Here is a 12,294-nt window from a genome sequence, read left to right on the forward strand (position 1 = left end):
TTTTTAAGTATTTGATATAAATCAGACATAGGTAGTAAGAAGATGTAGTAATAGTGATTCGCACAATATCTCACACAATATCTTACACAATACACAATTCTGATGTAATACAGTCAGTAATACAATCTTAACCTCAGAAATCATCCATCTCCAAAGCTCTGTTTGGTCTGAAAACAGACAGTGTGAAGCTGTGTTAAGTTATTCAGAAATGTCGCATGGTTTTCATGGAAATAGAAATTAAAATACTTTTAAAGCATGCAGTTAAGAAGCTTTTGAAAACATTTATCTTTCACTTCTTTAGGACTTGAGCTATATCATTTGATCCAATGTAGAAGTTTTAAGAACCACTGATCTGTGTTAATTTTCCCACTTTCTACTTAGTTCCTCCAGTATAAAAAAAATACCCCCAATCCCAAAACCAAAGCATACAAAACCCAAATATTCTGACAGTTTCTTGGTTTCCAATGAGAATAAAATTTTACTTGTATATCTTTTATGTGGAGATTCACATATATCCTCAAGGATATAATTTGATTGTTAGAATATTAAGGAATTGTAGAATGGCCTGGGTTGGAAGGGACCTTAAATATCATCCAGTTCCAATGCCCTGCCATGAGCAGGGACACCTTTCACCAGACCAGGTTGCTCAAAGCCCCATCCAACCTGGCCCTGAACACTTCCAGGGATGGGGTATCCACAACATCTCTGAGCAACCTGTGCCAGGGCCTCACCACACAGTAAAGAATTTCTTCTTCTGCTACACATTCAACCCTCTGGAGGTTCTGTGTGCAGGTCATATGATTTCCTGGCATAAACCTAAAAGGAAAAGTAACCCCTGACCTCCTGGATTTTGTTCTCCTTAGCAAGCACTAAGAAATCACTAGAAGTACAAAGTGTAAAAAGCATTTTAATAATAAAATGAAGACCTTATTTATCTTGGGAAACTTCATGATGGCAGAAAAGGAGATACTGACATCCCAGAGAATGGAAGTAAAAGCCTGAATAATTGAAATAATTTTTTTCACTGAAAGGTCATTAGTTTATTTTTTTTCAGCTCTTGCAACCAGTGAATCAACTGGAGAAGGCAGCAGTTGTTTGAGATTTGTCATCCCATTGCCTACGTGTACAGTGCATGATCAAGAAAAGGGGACACACCTGTCTCCAGGAAGAGAGAGAGCAAGACCTGACAAGGCTGGTAAAATTAAGTGAAGGGTGAGGAAGGAACACAGGAGAAGAAAGGAACTCTCACTTGAAAAAAAATGAAGGTAAATGTGAGGAAACAAAAAAGAATAATTGCAGTTTTTAGGAGTCCTTTGCTGGCCATCTTTAAGTGTCCCCTATAGTAATTTACCTCTAGTTAAGTGTGGAGAGAGGTAGAAGGGAATGGAGCTACAGAGGAAAAAAAAGAGCAAGAAGTGGAAAATAAAAGGGTTGCAGAGTCAGGGGCTGCATCCTCCTGATTTAGAGGAATCCTCATAAACACTGAGCATTGCTGTGTTATCAGTGGGACTACACTGAATAAAGTAGAGTGTAATGCCATAAAATGTCTATCTAAGGCATATCTGCACAGACCTATGAAGCTGCAAAAGCAAGTCAAGTTCTTCATAATCCAGTTTCTTAATTAAACAGGCACGATGAAGCCTGGTGGCATGAGCTTCACCATGGCATGGCAGCCCAAAAACAAGCTCTCTGAAGATGCTCTTACTGATGCTAGTGTAGCTTGAGCTAACTATAACATAGCTGGTGTGGATGGACTTGTCAAGCTCAAATGACATTTTCTCTGGGCTGGCTAGGCATAGGTAATCGGTTGATTGCAAATCTCAAACAGTAATGTAACTGTTTGGGAGTGTTTGTTAACTTGGTAATGTTTATTAAAAGCATATTGAATATAACTCTAAAAGCACCTAGAAAGAAGACATAATTACGTGAGGAACTGCTATATAGTTAAGCAAAATATATATTGCTTAAATACAGCTATTTTATGATTATTTTTTCGGGTTTTTTTATGATATCTAAGTGTTATGCATTTCCTCCACACCTAAAGAAGAGTATCTTCATGAAAATTTCTTAAACCAGGAAATATCCTAGGTCTGGGATGCAGAACTGAATTCAAACATGATTTTTCCATCACAGAGATATAGATATACTTTGCAATATTACACAGTAATTTAGGAATCTAGTCATCTTTCTGATGCATTCAGAAACTATTTAGTTGGTATTATTGCCCCTGTCTAATTGCTCTTTCCATGACAGTTGTGCATATTTGGAATAACTTCAAAATCTTATGGTTCTGACAGTTGTTAAGACAGCAGGCTCATTGCCTATAACATAAACCACAAGTATATAAAGACAATTTTCCACTCACTTACATGTATTGTAGCATCTTGTGATTCTTTCCACAAGATGGAGATTCCCCAAGATGTGTTGCAGTGAAAAACCAAAATCCTCCAAGGAGTCATAAATGTGTCCAGTCTTCCTAAATACAAAGTTCTGGGCACAGGGAACTTGCTTTATTTTTAATTCATTGCTGTTTAAACCAAGGTACTCTACAATTTATGTGGGATTACAACTGGTTTGACCATGCAAAAGATCTGTCCAGCCATGTGATACTTAGCAACTCCAATAACCCTCTATCAGATATCAACTATATAAAAAAAATCTCAAAAATTATCAAAATGGAAACAAATGTCTTACTGTCGTCTAAATGCACTGAGGTAGGTGCTAATTGGAGATCACTGATACAGACTGTTGCTTGGAGAAATCCTTGTGTTAACACCTGTCTCAGATGTAGGCACAAATATTTCATACCTTTCAGCACCTAGAGCAACTGCAATCATACTCCCAAAGAACTGAGTGCATTGTTCTTTCAGCCATGGGTGTCCTGAAATGCTCATACTTTTTTTGATTGCTGGTTTCTCAATTGTTCCCTTTGCAAGTCACTGGAGATTTCACACCAGTTTATTCCATTTCACAATGATGAACAGTGTAGGAAAAAGAAATTTCCCTTAGCACAGAGAAGTTTGAGGTTATTTTCTCAGAGCATTTTCCAATTAAATTCAAAGCAGTTTGCCAGTTTATTGTGCTGGTGGGTGCACTGAGCCTGATACAGGGTATGTTATTTGCCTCTAGATGGTGCTCTCACGTTGAGATTAAACAGTTCCATCACCTTTTTCATTACACGTTTCAAAATTAATAAATAATAGTAAAATATTTCTCTCAAAATCACAATAAACCCTATCATAAGAGCCAGTAAAAAAAAATTACCAGAATGCATATGAGTGTACCATATGGTAATTTCAGATATAGCTGATATCCCTCAGGTTGTTTAAGGAAGTGATGTTAATTCTAGGAAAATCAGCACTGGAGCCACATAATATTTAATAAAAAGGTGCAAATTCAGAAAACTTTAAACCACGTAATGAACTTTTGTTAAATAATACCTTTATGGTTAAATAGCATCAGTTCCAAACAGGTGATCATCCAGCATTACAAACTGGAAAACAAAAGCAAAGGGATTACTTGTTTTGTCCAAAGTCTTGAAAACTGTTCTCGGGGCGTGGGTGTGTGTAGGTGATGGAGCATTTGCACTTTTGAACAGAGACAGCAGCTACTGATTTCCATGTGGCTAAAATGTCCCTCCTGAATGTCCTGCTAAGGAGGAAGCATGACTAGGCTTTACTTCACAGCAGAGAATAAGCCCAGAGTAGGAGCACAGCCAAGGGCCTTCCAGTTGAGAAGCCGTGTTTTTCCTGGAGAAGTAGGAAAGCTGCATGTTGTCCCAGCAAGGCCAACCATCCACATTTTTTTCCCTGTATCTACAGCTGCTCTGGTACTGGAATTGCTCTCCTACAGTCACCACCACTACTGGCTGCACAAGTGTGGTCTCTGAGTGTCTCAAACTCGTACAAGACTTGGGTTGTAACTTGGGCATTTTAACAGTGAAGCTCAAGAGTTTCATTCCAAGAACAAATTCCACTGTTGGCTGTGGTTTGTGTGGATCTGTGCATGCATGTTTCTACTCAGCATTCTCCTTCACGTGCTGCAAGTTTTATGCCAGAAAATAGAGGTGATTCTCAGAGATTTCTGACAATGTCCATTGTCTTTGAGCAGGAGGTAGGTTTTTACATCATTTATAAATGATGTGCACCCTTTTGGGTTTATTTTTACTTTCAACAAGCAACTCTTGCACAATTCTACCCAGAGAGAGCTCTAACTGAGGTGGCATTCATCAGTAAGAGGGCCTCTTGGTCCCAGCATTCACTTCCTATTTCTTCTGCCACATGCAGCTGTGACACACCCAGGAGCATTTTGGTTAAAAATGAAACAAAGGAAAGTTTTGGAGGCCAGCACTGTCTCACTGGTAAGTCTGAAATTTAAGCTGACTCCTGGGGAAAGAGTAGCTTTGCCTTCTTTTTGTAGTAACTTAACAGCCATCCTAAACCATTTTTTTTTGTCCTCTGTCCCCTGCAGTGACAATTATGCAGGGTCCACCTTGCTGCCTTCATCCCAGGCTCACATTTGAGTAAGCCCTATTGCAAAACACCAGTCTTCATTCCTTTGCTTCCTCTCCTGGACTTTAGGTCTCTGTTCATACCAGCTGTTCCAGTTCCAGGTGAAATGGAACACCCAATTGCTCATGATGAAGATTAGGGTGTCAAACTCTTCTGCAGCAGTCAGTGCTCCCACACGCAGAGTCTATTTTCAGATAGCACAAGATCAGACCTGTAAATTGTGCAAAGCTGGCATTTAGTGTGCCCTTTAACATATAAATGCATTGGACAAAAGCAACTGAGACTCCAGCTTGTGTTAACCCTGGTTAATAAAGAAAAGAAAACTGAAACTTGGAGATTGCAATGTGAGGGATTCTAGAAAATACTGTACCAAGCATTGCTTCCTGACAGGAATGACTCAGCAGCTGCTTTTCTTACTTTAATGTGACTTCTGGTTAATAAAGCTGCACAGAGGGAATGATCAAGAATATTTATTCCCTATGGATCTAATACTGAATTTTTTTCTGTATGACCTGACATTAGGAGTATCTCAGCTTCTGTTCTCTAGGATCTGCTCCATTAGCCACTTCTCAAGCCAATCATTTTTAACTGAGTCATAGAACCATCACAGAAAATCCTGAGTTGGATGGAACCCACAAGGATCATCGAGTCCAATCCCAGGACTTTTGCTCTCAGTTTTTCTGCCTGCAATAATTTAAAATACTAGATCATCTAAACATAGTAAAATTGTAAAAGCACTCCCAGCAAAGTCCCAGACAAAGCTACTGTACAATAAAACCTGTATGCTTCTTACACACACAAGAAACACCTCCTTAATTCAACATACCAATTCTTTTTCATCTTTCAGGATTCAAACATGTCAGGAAATCACTGCACATAGAATTGTGAAATTCTGTGCTCCAATATTAATATTTAATAGCGACTTTGATGTCAGAGCAACTATTACCCTGAATTCTTTGTTTGAAAAGAAAAATCAACTGGAAGGTACAAATCTATTGAAATAATTCTACATCTCATATAGTTTTGTCTGTAGAATTATGGATATAATTAACTAAGAAGTAATCTTTTGGAAAACTTTATTAGGAGTAAGGGGTACAGATTAGATTATTTTTAACATGAATGTCTTTAGCATGGCATTTCAGTATCCTCCATAACAGTAATTTAATAAAAAATAATTTTTCAGAAATACCTCAACAGCTTTTTCTACATGGAGACCTAAGATGGCAGATACCACTTATATGACTGAAACGATGATGACCATGCTGCTCCCCAGATTTGCCTCTAAACTGCTCCTCAAAATATCATTCCAAGGTATCCACTGGCGTGGCTGCTCTTGTGTTCCAGGCTGGAGTTTGTCCACCATCGTGGTTTCTCTAACGCTGGTTTCTGTTTCATTAACCCCACTGTCTTCTCTGTCCTCGTGTCCTCTCTGTCCTCAGAGCTGCAGCAGGGACTCACACAGATGTCATGGGGGTAGGAGGTTAAATGTCAGTCACAGAGTTCCAATCTAACAAGCAGACAGTGTGCAGACAGAGAAAGTGGGGAGAAAGGGAGGAGAACTGAGAATTAAATGACACTGGAAGGCTGACTGTGCAGCTGCACTTGCACTCACCATCAAAACTGGCCAGTGCCCATCACACAGCAGCTGTAATCCATTTCCCTGCAAAGGGAGCAGGTCTGAGGCAAGTACAAAGCTCACACCTATAACCCAGATGCAGGTGGATTAATGACCTAAAGGTTTAAATTGCAGCAAACACGGGAGCCCGTGCGTCCCTCTGCCACAGACGGCCAGAACGCATTAGTGAGCAAACCTCAAACCTCACACCAGAGTCGCTCCTCCAGCTTCTTGCCTTGAGGCATCACATTGTGCAAAATGTCAACACTTCACTAGGTGAGGGCAGAGGTTCGTGTTGCCAGGGGCAGTTTCTTGCAGTTAGCTGCTGGTAGGCCAACAAGGTGGTTTAAAGGCAGTGGGAAAGAAGGAGCTGAGGCCTGTAAAGCGTGTTAGGAGCTGTATGAGCACGTTCTGTGGTGTGTGTCACTTACTGAGTCAGCTTTGTGCATTGAAAGATATTTCTTTTCTCCCTTCTAAGAATGAGGTTTGTAACTTCCTTGAGAAACAAAGTTAGCAGCAGGCATTTAGCATGACTCATAAAGATATTTGGGTAGCCATTCCATTGGATTCTGTTTTCCTGTGATCAGTGCACAGTTCAGAGCATCATTTATTGTCATTGGCATTGAGTTTTTTATCAGTAACAATACAAAACATACATTTTACTCTGCTTGTCACTGCCTCATCACAAATATGACTTATGGTATTCCCTTCTGTGGATAGCTCTATCAGGTATACGACTTCTTGTCCATAATAAATTGGATGGAGCAAAATGAATTAAAGTACTTTTCTGCTCTCTGCACAAAACCTGCCCATCACTCTCATTGTTTGCTGGGAGACAACAAATGTTTTCAAAAAGAGTCACTTCTCAGAACCAGCAAACAAAAAAATACATGTCTTGTGTGAGAGGACACACAGGGTCAGTTTTGATCACACAGAGCAGAACCAACTCAGGTGCCCTGCTATCTCCACAAAAGTCCTTAGATTTAGAGTCATACTATTAAAATTCTTGAATGTGCACTCAGAGCACACATAAATTCAATGTGACAAAGATATTCAGTTAATTACTCCCCTTCATACTAATCTTAATCTTGTATAATTCTGGGGGCAGGTATGATCAAAGAAATTAAGGTTTAAAGCTATCACTGTAGATGCATCCACTTTGCTTGCAGAGCTCCTCTAAAGTAATCTGTGCTTGTGGTGGGCCGTGTGCTAACCCCAAAGATGGGAGAACTAAGATAAATGTGAAGGAAACTATGCATCAGAAGAAATATAACTGCAAATACAGACCAGTATTTCAATAGCAGGTGCACTCTTAACACCTGCAGGGCACAGCAGGATGCACAACACCCAGGGCCACTCAGGCTGGTTTGTTTAGATAACCCTAATGAAACCAATGTTTGCAATGTGTGCAAACCAACACATTCTCAAAAGGAATCTCATGCTTTTTCTCTCATGTACTATTCATGTACATGAATTAGTTCTTGGGGCACATTAGGAGGGCTCCCAGGGCAACCTTCTAGTTTGAGATTGCTCCACTGCATGAACCAAAGCATGAAAACTGAAGAGGATCAAAAGATTTACTTTGGAAATGCATGGCTAACCTGAAGTAAAATGCTACCGAAGCTGCACCCCAAATCATCACAACTCTTGCTACTTCTAAATGAACATCTGAGGTCTGAGCTGAACAGTTTTTTTTGATCTACACTCTTCAGAGGAAACCTGAAAGTCACATGCCATCGTTGTTCAGGTTATGAAATTATGTCTGGAGCTTTTAATAAGAGAATAGATTTCCAGATATCAGAAAGCTGAGACCTGACTTTTATCAAAACTATTGGCAAATCTTAATGAAGTTCCAAATGTGCTGATGGTTTTTGCTGCGGTCTTCAGTTTGGACTCTGGAATGTCGCTTTGGATATGGCATATAGGATTCTTTCTGACTCAGTTTTGATATTTATATTTCTGCTCTTGGCAGAAGTAGTCAGCTTACTCTTATTTTCTAACATTTCAAGCCTGCCAGGAAAACAAGAATCTGAGTCCTCCCTAACTTTGTCACTTCTTCCATCATGGAAGGATTTAACTTTAGCTAAAGAGGAAACATTCTGTGAACCAAAAACCTCCTTATCCTCATACAACAACCTGAATGTCTAAAAAATGTACAAGTTCCAGCAACTTTGTGAGCTCTCTTATTGTTTAGAGCCTTCAGTATCAATTGCTCTCTCCAGGGCACGCGGTGTCAAAGTTGCGTGTGTACACCTTCATTTTGCATCTGGAAACACTGAGAATGCCTCCCTCTCTCTCTTCTTCCTTACACCTACAATCAGCCTTAGCTTTTCTATACTTCCTTCAGTGTGGACTGTGCCAGTTCTATCACTCAACTGACCTGTGACATTTTTCTAACTTTCCTTAATGAAAATCTCCATGGATTTTATAACAATTTTAGGTCAAATGTTTTATCGAGCCATTTTTTTTTTGTTAAGAGCTACTGAAAACATGTTTTCCTTCTAGAGAAGTGATGAATATTCTTATGTGTTTTATGAGATACTTCTATGAACAGAATTACTGGTTTCACTCAAGATTATGTCTTTAAGATTCACCAAGTGTGTCAAGTGACAGCTTTCTGAGAGCTCTGTCACACTCAAAGAGCAGTATCCTTTGTTTCAAGGAAATAGTGCTTTCTTTAACATGAACAGTCATCTGAAATATTTCAACAATACTCTTATATCTTCAAATCAAATTATCATTATCACAATCATTTTCAAAACACAGCATTTGCATTTCACACAGGTGAGCCATCACTGTGAAAGTTTTAAAAGAAGCCATCAGATTAAATATGATCCAGATGTGGGTTTTCTAAACTCAAGTTTTAACAAATGGGAAAATCATCCTAAATGCTTATTTAATGTGTTTTAAAATGTTGGTGGGAGCAAATGAATATTTTATTTCTTGAAAGATGAACTCTTCAGCATTCAGCTGAGATTATATAACTTTAAATTGCATCTGAGTACAGCTCTCCCACTGCTGTCTAGGCAGTAGCAATAGCCTAATTTGGGAATAAAAAAGACAGACTCTGAAGCCCAGAAGCACCATATTGCCTTTCACGAGGAAACCACAATCAAAAAGGGTTCAGGAGCTGCAAATGAAGTGGGTTAATAAACAATATAGTATTCTAGAGAAAGCTCCAGGGTATGCCAAATGTGTCTGAAGAACTAGTGGAGAATGTCTGGAATAATCAGCCTCCAGCACTTATTAAGAGAAAGTATGTAAGAACCTATGAAATTCAGACAGAAAGACACAACTCTGAAACAACATAACATCCCAGACAAACTGAGGATAGCAGCTCAGGAAAGGACAGAGAATGTTAATGTGTGTGGTGAGATTATTCCAGAAACTGGAGTAAATGAAATTGTAAGGGTTGATCATTTGGGCAAGCTTATAAATTCTGCTAAGTGAGGCTGGCTCTGTGCTAAAGGATAAAGCTGCACAAATCAAACACAGTATAAAAGCCAGCCATGAATGCATCAGGAACTAACAAGAAAGGTTAGCAAAGCAGTCCTTGTAAAATGAATGCCCTGTGACAGGATAAGTCCTTGCAGAACTTCAAAACCAAATGCAGTTGATGGAGAAATAGGCTGTGGCCCCAGACATAAACTATAAGCAAGATTAGCCTGCCAGAAAGTAACATTAAAAACAACAAGAAATAATACCTTTGACTGGATGGGAACATAGAGCACCCCTGAAGAAATACTGTGATGGCTGGGACAAAGAGCAACTGCCAGTTGTCCCACGAGAAGACTGAAGAACTTAGATGAAAGAGAAGATGAGTGAAACTGTATGTTGCATATGATATGTGAAAGCCAAAACAAAATGAAAAAAAAGCCCCAATAACCAACCCTCAAACATTTCTCAGCCTGAGGAAGCTGAAGTCTTGTAAATGAAACTCAAAGTCTTTTGCATTAGAGCAGGGCTAAAAATAAGTTCTTTCATATTGAAAAGAGGGTCTCACATGTATAAACAAGGGAAGAAGCATAAACACGGGTTTTCTTTTTACATTTTGGTCAGCTTTTGGGTGCATGAGACTGGAAATAAGCTTTCATAACCATTCTGGACAACTGGCCATTAGTAAAAAATTCTAGAAAGGACCTCTCTGTAGGAAAGAAACATTAAAAGCAACGTGAGGGGAAAACCATGGAGAGTGTTTCAGAAGTCTGTGTTGAATGTGGGCACTGTGCTGGACCTCAGAGTTGCTGTCCACTGACTAAACAGATAGAGAAGCTGGTCAGTGCTGCAGCCTCACATCTGTATTTGTGAGCCCAAAGGTGTTGCCAGACCATCAATCTACACACAGATAGGAATACTGAGAATCAGCCAAACCTTCTGTATGTCCAGCAGGCAGCAAGTTTGATCAGTGGGGAAAGCCTAGCACTGTTCCTTTATCTCCAGCATGACCGAACAGCTAACTCTGCCATATGATTTTTTTTCTAAATTCTGTCATGTGGAAGAGAAAATCTGACTTTGTGCAGAGGACATGCTTTTGGGAGTACAACTCTTGATTGTTTCTGCTGCAGTACTTACAATTAAAAGACAGACATAAGTGCTAGTTTTTTTTCAGACTTAAAAAATGTGAAGGGAGAAAATCAGGCCAACATCCCTTACAAGGTGACTATCTGTGTGTCTGCCCCAGAGTACTGAGCTATCAGATAGCCCAGGCAGCTGCACTGTCCCCAGAACTGGAATCAGTATCACTGCACCCTCATGGCACTGCACTCAAACTAATTAGCTGGGCGATGAGAGAGAGCTTTTACAGCTTGCCATGTGGTTTATAATATATTATAGCTTGAGCTAAATGTCTCTGCTTTGCTTCCTCCTGGGACATGTGTCTGTTACCCTGCCTGGAGTCTGCTCAGGGGTCTTTGCTCCTCCTGCAGGCCCTGAGCAGCAGTCCCAGGGGGACAGAGTATGGCCTTGGAGTGGGAAAAGGGCTCTAGGAGGGAGTGCAAGGGCAGCACAAGGCTGCCTGTGCCTCGAGCTGCAGGCACAGTTCCATTTAATGGTATTTCTAAGGGGAAGAAGTAGACATTGATCTGCCCGTGACTCTCCACATAACCAGCTGATAGTCTGCTCACTCTGACAAGCATTTGATCCTGGTAAAAAAACCACCAGGTCAGTGATGCTGCTACACTTTGAGAACTGCGTGCATCCTTATCCTCCCCCCATCAGTCATGTAACAGGCATTTCATGCTACTATATGAAGTTTAGCCAGAGATCATAAACCCTAAAGTGTCATTACCTGCCACTCCCACGATTTCTGCCTGGTGTCACCACTGCCAGCCACAGCTGTGCTGCTCTATCCTGACACTGTTGGTTTGTTTGGGGTTTTTTTTTCCTGAGCTTTCTTGTTTTGCAATGCTTGGATTGAGTATTAATTTCAATATCTCCGTAATGTATTTTGTCCAAAATCAGTGCTGTGTGCACTTACCTGCATTGCAACATAGGGTTTAGAAATTATAGAGCCCTCAGTGTACAGGTTGTACACGAGCCTTTGTTCACAGAAGCACATGAGCACTCACCACCTACACACCACAGCAAAGAACAAAATGAAACACGCAAGCACTATGCTGAGAGTGGCCTTTGGTTAATTCCAAAACAACTACAGCTCCTTTATGATGCATGAGCACTTACAGAAAAAATAGCTCAGACCAGTATAAATTAGAGTAGCAGAAGGAGGGCGGGTTGCAGGCAGAGCAAACAGATTTTTTTAAGTTTGTCAAACCTAGCAGTTGCCTCTGCTTTCAGTGGGGGTCAGAGAAGATGAGGTCCCTTCCAACTAAAATCTTTCTGTGATTCTAAGAGGTTCCAAGAGATTGTAGCACACAGCATAGTAAGATAAAAGGAAGATAAGAGAATGACGACATAAGCATGGCACATGGATGAAATGAAAGAAAAGATTAGTCTCTTTAAGATAATACAGAGTCTTGATTTATTTCAAATTCTGCCAACCAAGTGGATTGCTGTTCTTCAGGCAAAATTAATGGAGCCAAGTGCTACAGTTTTTGTTTCCATGAAATACCACAGAATATAAAGATGTTTAATAATGGAAATAGTTAAGCCAAATGCAGCTGATATAATATCAGGGAAACTCACAGTGCAAAATAGTACTTTATGTCGTAA

At 39.9% G+C, this 12,294-nt stretch overlaps 1 protein-coding gene and 1 long non-coding RNA gene across 2 annotated transcripts in view; both read left to right on the top strand.

The window, feature by feature from the left end:
* Positions 1 to 12,294, top strand: part of LOC127478343 (NADH-cytochrome b5 reductase 2) — a 149,625-nt gene that overhangs the window by 36,324 nt on the left and 101,007 nt on the right. The gene's annotated exons all lie outside the window — the stretch shown is intronic.
* The window catches only part of LOC127478348 (uncharacterized), a 43,363-nt gene that overhangs the window by 22,100 nt on the left and 8,969 nt on the right, over positions 1 to 12,294 (top strand). Inside the window, exon 3 of the long non-coding RNA XR_007907197.1 lies at positions 1,055 to 1,265. This is a non-coding gene — a long non-coding RNA (uncharacterized LOC127478348). The remainder of the gene's footprint in view (positions 1 to 1,054; positions 1,266 to 12,294) is intronic.

Source organism: Manacus candei, unplaced genomic scaffold, assembly GCF_025592945.1.
Source record: "Manacus candei isolate 608988 ecotype Guabito, Panama unplaced genomic scaffold, ASM2559294v1 h1tg000060l, whole genome shotgun sequence".
Lineage (NCBI taxonomy): Eukaryota > Metazoa > Chordata > Aves > Passeriformes > Pipridae > Manacus > Manacus candei.